Source organism: Equus przewalskii, chromosome 4 (assembly GCF_037783145.1).
Source record: "Equus przewalskii isolate Varuska chromosome 4, EquPr2, whole genome shotgun sequence".
In the NCBI taxonomy this organism is placed as follows: Eukaryota; Metazoa; Chordata; class Mammalia; order Perissodactyla; family Equidae; genus Equus; species Equus przewalskii.
The window spans coordinates 25,357,703-25,366,467 of record NC_091834.1 but is presented as its reverse complement, the minus strand read 5'-3'; the positions used below and the strand labels follow the sequence as shown (position 1 = coordinate 25,366,467).

General features: G+C 40.7%; 1 pseudogene; it reads right to left on the bottom strand.

Moving 5' to 3' along the window:
- Window positions 1–241: 241 nt before the first annotated feature.
- LOC103567903 (small ribosomal subunit protein uS15-like) lies at window positions 242–679 on the bottom strand (annotated as a pseudogene).
- Window positions 680–8,765: the final 8,086 nt, after the last annotated feature.

The following is an 8,765-nucleotide window of genomic DNA, read 5'->3' as shown; positions in this document are numbered from 1 at the left end:
TGCTCCCCTCTGACTCTCACTAACAACCCCAGTTACATGGACTTAACTTTCTCTTGTGTCCTGATGACACTGGTGGAAGATGGGGCACTGAGGCTTCCTGGCATGGGTGGGCAGGAAGAGAAAGAACCATGTGTGGAGCTGGTGGGAAGAGACAGCAGGATCAGAAAGGCAAAGCTAGCCCAGGGTTGTGGTTCTCTTTTTTTTCTAGTTAATGACTTGTTGCTTGACTACATAGACAAATTTATGCAACCAGCACAGGCGCTGTGGATTACTCATATTTCCAATTGAAGGAGATGACTCATCTAGTCTTATAATACCTAGCCAACTGGTAATATGGCTCTCAATCAGAATCAGATGGAAGTTAGCCCCCCTATCCTTTTTGTTCCTCTCAAGATGCTTTCAAACTGAAAGAGCTTTCTTAAATTAGACTTAAGACTTTGAGTCCTTTGTACTTAAGAATTCCCAAGATTTTATTGTCTGTCACAAAGCATACTTGTTCAGTGCCATGTGAGTGTCTCAGGACCACATCGGTTTGTGAGGGAGTCGGGCACTTATTGGCCAGTTTGTAGATCTCCTCTTTTGTGTCATCAAACATCAACTGCAGCCAGGTGGGGATGCTGTGGCAGAAGGGCAGAGCCTACTGGGACAAGCCCTTCACAGGAGCATACATGTGACCCATGATGGTGGTGGTCAGGCAGCAAAAAAAACCCTCCATGGCTGTGGTTCTTAAAAAAAGCTGGCTCCCCAGGGGGCTGGGCAGAGCACCTGTTTTCCCTACAAGGGCTACAAAAAATAATCTATATTATTAATGATTTTTTTTACCCATTTTCATTTATGACTCTGTGGCTCCATTCTCCTATACTAGCAGATAAAAAGTAACACATCAGGTCCTCTTCGGTTCTTCTTCCCTCATCTCTCTTTAATCCAACATCTACGGTTCTGGGTCTTAAGCAGGGTATAGGGGGTGAGAAGGAACATGTTGTCCTGGTCAACTCTGGCATCTGTGGAGAGAGATGCTCACAGCTCCTTGTCCTTGACCAATGTTTGGAACACAGGAATTTTTTATGAGGCTGCCACTTCCTCCTTGATCTGTTCACACGTGTGGCCTGTAGGTTGGGTTTAACTCATAAGTACCACAGTGGACTGAATGTTTATGTCCATCTCCCAAATTCATGTGTTGAAAACCTAACCTCCAAATGATGATATTTGGAGCTGGGGCCTTTGGGAGGTGGTTAGGTCATGAGGATGGAATGCTATTGAATGGGATTAGTCCCCTTAAAAAAGAGCTCCCAGAGAGCTCCCTAACCCTTTCACCATGTGAGGACACAGTGAGAAGATGACTATGAACCAGGAAGTGAGACTTCTCCAAACACTGAATCTTTTGGTGCTTTGATCTTAGACTTCCCAGCCTCCAGAACTGTGAGAAATATTTCTGTTGTTTATAAGCCACCCAGTCTATGACATTGTGTGACAGCAGCCCAAATGTACTCAGGTACACTTAGTTTGACCTGCACAATTGAGCCAATTAAAAATTGAGTTTTTAAGTTAAGGTTTGATGTAAAAAACCAAAAAGGGGGCCAGCCCTGTTGCTGAGTGGTTAAGTTTGCATGCTCTGCTTCAGCAGTCCAGGGTTTCATCTGCTCAGATCCTGGCCGCGGACATGCACTGCTCATCAAGCCATGCTGAGACAGCATCCCACATAGCACAACCAAGAAGGACCTACAATTGGAATATACAACTATATACTGGGAGGCTTTGGGGAGAAAAAAAATCAAAAAGTCTGGCAATGCTGGCCCCTACTCCTGTTGGGCCCATCTACTGAGAACAGTTTGTGGGTTATTTCTGCTCCAGGATATTAAAAGTTCTCTTTCTCTCTCTGATGGCCTCTCAGGCTCTCTCTCCTTTATCACCTCAGTCAGATGGCATCTTTTCCTAGGATGAAGGAGAGTCTGCATTCCTCTTGCTGCTGAATAAAACATTTTGTTTATGTACATAATAAAGTCTCTTCCCCTAAAGGCAAAAGCCAGAAAGACTGGAAAGGCTTTAGAAAAATTTTTCTGTTACATTGCTTGAGGAAATGAATGACGGAAACTCCTCAAATAAAAGGAAGGGAATAGGAATGGGAAAACGCCACTGTAAATTAATATGTAATAATAATATACAGCCACGGTGACTTAATTTAAGAAAATAATGCATGTTCATTGTGAAAGTTCAAACGTTACAGAGATGATGTGTTGGGAAATGAATATACCCAGATATCCTACACCCAGAGATGACTAGTTTCACTTATTCTTTCAGAGTTGCTATTTGTAATTATTTTTCAGAAATAGGATCATACTCCTATATCATTCTATACTTTGATTTTTTCCACTTAACAGTATATTCTGTACATCTTTCCATGTCCGTCCATACTTATTTATCTCACTTTTATTGACAGAAAGATTCTTTGTGATGATTGAACCATTTATTTCTCCAATCCCCAGTGGTGGACCTTTTGGTTGCTTTAAATTTTTATTATAAGAGAAGCAGTGAACATTCTTCTACATACATCTTTGCAAAACTTGTACAAGTCTGTCCTGGAGAGGATCTTCTGGGTCAAGAAGCATGTACATTTGAAATCTTGGTAGACTTTGCCAATAAATCTTCCAAATTTTAGTGTCAGTAACATTGAATTAGAATTTCTATTTTCTCCACACCCTTGCCAACATTCTGCTTTATCAAGTAAATTTGATTCAAATCATACCTTGCTACTAAAAATATGACTAAAATATAATTTTCTGCCTTAGAATATAGTAAGTACATCGGTGACATTGAAAATTTTCTTTAATACGATTTTTGATTTGTTTCACTTAGTGAAAAATTAATAGGAAGAGAAACAAGGATGGGGAAGCTAAAGAGATTGAATCCAGTCTGGGTTTCTAGAGGAGGCCAGCCCCAAGCCAGGTGATGGAGACAAGGGGGTGTGCAAGAAGAGCAGGGGAGACATACGTCCATGAGGGCACTGGCCAATGGGGAAGAATCAAGGTCAGCTTTTCACTGATGCCATCTTTAGACTTACATGTCCAAAACCTAGTTTCAGGGAATCTTTACTGATTATTGGGAAAATTATAGCATAGCAAGAAGGTATAAAAACATTACATTGGGCCATTTGTGTCAGCAGCTGGAGGATGGGGAGATTTATCTCTCAGAAATGAAACAGAAAAGAGAAAAGGGTAATAAGTTAGTAAATTCAACTTCTCTCTCAGACATAAGTTTAAAACTAGGGATGTGTTCTCAAACACTCCAGATAAGACCAGGTCTCTGGAACCTACTATTATATCTCTCTTTTCTTTACCTTTACAGAACACATCACAATTTGTGATCATTTTATTAATATTCACTTCTCTATTCAACCATAAACTCTAACATAGCGTTCCTATTGCCTGATATAGGGCCCCACATATAGTAAATGTTAATAAATATTTGATGAATAAAATAAGAAAGAGAATGAGAGAGGGGACAGGGGAGGTGGAGAAAAGGATGGGGAAAGGAGAGCAGAGGGAAGAAGAGAGGAGAAAAGAGAAGAGAAGAGGAAGGAAAAAGAAAAGAGAGAGGTGGAGATTAGAACAAGCCAGTGGTGTACACAGGCTGGGGTACACAGTATGGAATGGAATCTCACTGGATATTTGTGCCCTGGGGAGATGGAAGAACCTTGAGTACATTAACGATCTGGGCATTAGGGATTGGCAGGTGTCTTAGCTTCTTTTTTTGTTTAATTATTTTATTGAGGCCATATTGGCTTATAACATTGTATAAACTTCAAGTGTACATTATATTTCAGTTTCTGTATAAACTGTGCATGTTCACCACCAATAGTCTAGTTTATATCCATCACAATACATATGTACCCCTTTACCCTTTTTGCCCTCCCCTCATTCCCTACCCCTCTGGTAACCACTAATCTGTCCCCCTTATCCACGTGTTTGTTTATCTTACACATATGAGTGAAATCATAATGTTTGTCTTTCTCTGCCTGACTTATCTTGCTTAGCATAATACCCTCAAGGTCCAACCACGTTGTTGCAAATAGCACCATTTTGTCTGTCTTTTTTTTATGGTAAGTAGTATTCCACAGATATATACCTGTCGACGAAAATAATCCATATCCAATCTATAAATGAAAATTTGGGTGAGTTTATTCTGAGCTTAAATCTGAGGATTATAACCCGGGAGAGTCTTTCCACAAAGGAACAGAACACTCCAAAGAGGTGGGGGGGGGGGTATACAGGGTCGTTATATACCCTCAAAGAGGATGTTTCACATATGATTGGAATGTCCCTTTTACAATAGTCGCGAGACTACTCTGTTGGCACAGGGATTGATGGAAATAGCAGGTAGGTCTTCTGTCTCGGTGAACACAGCAGGGTGGCAGTCTGTTGTCTCCAGCTGGGTGGTCACAGGTGAGCTGGGAGGTGAGTGCAGCAATCAGTTCCTAGCCTAAGGAAAAATGCTAATGTCGGGGGAGAAGTTGCATCTTTATCTCAAGGGCCTTTGTTCTGGCCATAGGAAATGTCTAAGCAGATATGCAATGTGTGCTCAATAGCCAGTCAGGCCCTTTTGGAGGAAAAAAAGAAGTCAGGCCGAATTAGGTTTATACCAAATGGCGTCCTCATATGCTCCAATATATCCTATTGCTTGCCATTTTTATTTGTCATACCACATCTTCTTTATCCATTCATTCATTGATGGGCACTTGGGTTTCTTCTGTAGGGGAGGAGGACATTTCCTCTCCCCAAATGTGGGTTCGTCTGGCCGGAGAACGAATTAAATTCACATGAGACAGAATAGCAAGAGAAAATTAAACAAAGCTTTATGAGGAACCATGGCCCAGGGCCTTTCTTCCCAAAGGAAGAAAGGGCACCGAAGAAGTGGGGTGCACAGAGTGGTTATATAGCCCCCAAACGGGGTGTTTCACATATGATTGAAAAGTCCCTTTTACAATAGTCACGAGGCTGCTCTGTCAGCACAGCACTTGATGGAAACGACAGATAGGTCTGCTGTCCCAGTGAACGCCATGGGGTGGTAGGTGTGTTGCCTCAGGCTGGGGGTGGGGGTCACAGATGAGTGCCGCAATCGGTTCCCAGCCTAAAGAAAGATGCTTAATTTTTAGGGAGACGCAAACGTTGGGAGGGGGAGGGAAGTCAGTTACAGGAGGTTACCAGACTAGCACAATAAAAATGCAGATTTTAAGTACTTCCCTTTGGTACTGATTAAGAGTTTTTAGAGAGAAGGTCATCGCCTTTCTTCTTCCTGGTACAGACAGGGAGGCACCTTTGCAGATAGAGATTTACCTTACAAATGTAAACGTGTCCTAACAAAGGGCAAGTTCCATTCCTCAGAGCCTCCTTCCCTGTCCAGTTTATCAAAAGCAATCGGCCTCAAATAATCCTGATGCCAAAGAGACATATCTTGGGGTGGCCAATTCCAGGTCCCCACACTTCCATACCTTGCAATGGTGAATAATGCTACACTGAACATAGGGATGCAAAAATCTCTTTGAATTTTGTCTTTCATGTTCTTTGGATAAATACCCAGCAGTATGATTTAAAGCAACCATTAACAGAACTAAAGGGAGAAATTGACAGCAGCATAACAATAGTAGGGGACCTCAACACCCCACTCATGTCAATCGATAGATCATTCAGAGAGAAAGTCAACAAGGAAACAGTGGGCTTAAATGAAACATTAGACTAGATGGACTTAATAGATATATAGAGAACATTCCATCCAAAAACAGTAGGATACACATTCTTCTCAAGTGAATGTGGAGCATTCTCAAAGATAGATCGTATGTTGGGAAACAAGGCAAGCCTTAAATTTAAGAAGATTTAAGTCTTATTAAGCGTCTTTTCTGACCACAATACTGTGAAATTAGAAATCAACTACAAGAAAAAAGCTGGGGAAGCCACAAATATATGGAGACTAAACAACATGCTCCTGAACAAAGAGAAATTGAAAAAAGGCTGGAAAAAATGAAAAGGAAAACACAACATACCAACTCTTATGGGATGCAGCAAAAGTGATACTAAGAGGGAAATTTATAGGCATAATGGTCTACCTCAACAAACAAGAAAAGTCTCAAACAAGTAATCTTAAACTACACCAAAAAGAACTACAAAAAGAATGAACAAGGCCCAAAGTCAGTAGAAGGAGGGAAATAATACAAATCAGTACAGAAATAAATGTCCTACCTTCTTTATGTGAATAATCTTTAAGATCATTGTGTTGCTAAGAATTAGGGACTTAGCTATCAGACTTGGGATAGAAAACTACCATATTTGTAAACCCTATAAGTTTACAAATATAAGTTTACCCTAAGGGTGCTCTTTATAAAATATCCAGCTGGCCTTGCATTGGTTTAAGAAGAAAAACTGGGAAGGGACTAGGCCTAGAAAATTTAAAGAGTAGTTCTATAATTTAAAAAATATATTTGAAAAATCAAACATCACAGTAGAAATTACCTTTTAGATTTCTTAACTACTTTTTTACTCCTGGTGACTCTGACTAAATATAGGATAAATATTGACAAATTGAAATGGCAAGCAATAGGATATATTGGAGTATATGAGGAAGCCATTTGGTATAAACCTAATTTGGCCTGACTTTGTTTTCTGCAAAAGGGCCTGACTGTGGCCATTGAGCATGCATTGTATATCTGCTTAGACATTTCCCATGACAAGAACAAAGGCCCTTGAGATAAAGGTGCAACTTCCCTCCCCCTCCCAACGTTGGCATTTCCTTAAAGATTAAGCATCTTTCCTTAGGCTAGGAACTGATTGCAGTGCTCACCTGTGACCACCCAGCTAGAGGCAACAGACCTATCTGCTGTTTCCATCAATCACTGTGCCAGCAGAGCAGCCTGGTGACTATTGTAAAAGGGACATTTCAATCATATGTGAAACATCCTCTTTGAGGGTATATAACCACCCAGTATAACCCCACTTCTTTGGAGTGCCCTGTTCCTTTGTGGAAAGACTCTCCTGGGTTATAATCCTCACATTTTAGCTCAGAATAAACTCACCCAAGTTTTCACTTATAGATTGGTTATGGATTATTTTCATCAACAATATATATAAGTAATATTTATAAATAAAGGATGGTCACATTCTGCAAAATAATACCTGTAACCTCTGATGGAAAAAGCCACTTAAGCTCTTGTTGACTCCCTATAAGTTCATTAAATTTATTGAATTATTAGTTTCAAAGCATTGGAATAAGGGGTTGTAGGAGATACAAAGAAATGTTAAAAATGGTTTATTTACTTATGGTTTGAAATTTAATTGGGAGACAGAATTTAAATATAAGAAAGTTGAGTAACTTTACAAGATTAGAATCTGAATTTATTATTATTAATAAGAGAAAAGGAGGTGATGCCAGCATTATGGCGAAGTAAGTTGTTCCTGTTGTTCCCTTTTAAGTTACAACAAATTGGACATCCATAACCAAGAGAGGATTCCTTACATTTCACAATAGGACACATCAATGCATCTATACTTGTGAAAGCAGGCAGACCATATTCCTGGGAGGGGAACTAGGAGAGTGGCCCCTTCTCCCTCCCTTGTGACTGTGATCCAGGGTGTGGATTCTCAAGCAGTTGCTCTTGTGACTGTGAGCAGAGGTAGCAAGAGCAGAAAAAAAGGCCCAGCAGTGGGCCTTTGTTGCAGGTGGAACATGCAGCAAGAGGCATCAGTAGCTACAACTAAATTAATGATCCAGCCACCAGTGGTGTCACCCCTAACACCAGCTCCACCAGCAGGGGGTGCACACAAATCCCTGGTTCCCCAGGACCCCAGCAGTGACAATGACACCCATGAGCCCAGCAACCCTGGCAGTGGTGCAACTATCACCCACAGACATCACAGGAGTAGCACTGCAGGTGGTGCATGGGGCAGCAGCATCCAAGCCTATGGATAGCCATTGGAGGAACATCAGACCTAAGAGACCCTGGAAGCAGAAGAGCTTGCAGCCTGGTGACCCCACTGGTGACACTTGAGACTGCAGTGACATCATAAGCAGCAAGGCACCAGCAACCTCAGAGACACAAGGCAGCAGACGGAGGGCACTGTTGACACTTCTAGCAGAAGCTGTGGAGTGTTGTAAGTACAGGCTCTTGAATACAACTAAAAGGAGCCCAAAACCAAAGTAATCAAAGGCATACCCAAATAAGCAAAGGTGACTACTACCACAAAGGTGCCAGCAGGGGATCAATTTATCAAACACCATGAAGAACTACAGTAACACAGCAGAACAGATAGATAATGACAACTCTCCAGAAACCAAACAGGAAGTACAGAAAATTACAATCTAACTGACAGATAATTCAAAGTATCTATAATAAAGAAACTCAATGAGTGACAGGAAAACTCAGACAGTTCAATGAGCTCAGGAATAAAATTAATAAACAGAAGGAGTACTTCACCAAAGAGAGTAAAACTTTAAAAAAATACCAAACAGAAATCCTGGAGATGAAGAACACAATTAATGAGATGAAAAATAATGTAGATAGCATTAAAAATAAAGCAGACATATGTAGGAGAGAGTTAGTGAGTTTGAAGATAGAAATCAAGAAATGATTCAGGTGGAGGAGGAGAGAGAACTAAGATTTTTACAAAATGAAGAAATTCTTCAAGAAACATCCAACTCAATATAGGAAAAGTAACATAAGGGTTACAGGTATCTAAGAAGGAGAAGAGAGAGAGAAAGGAACAGAGAGCTTATTCAAAGAA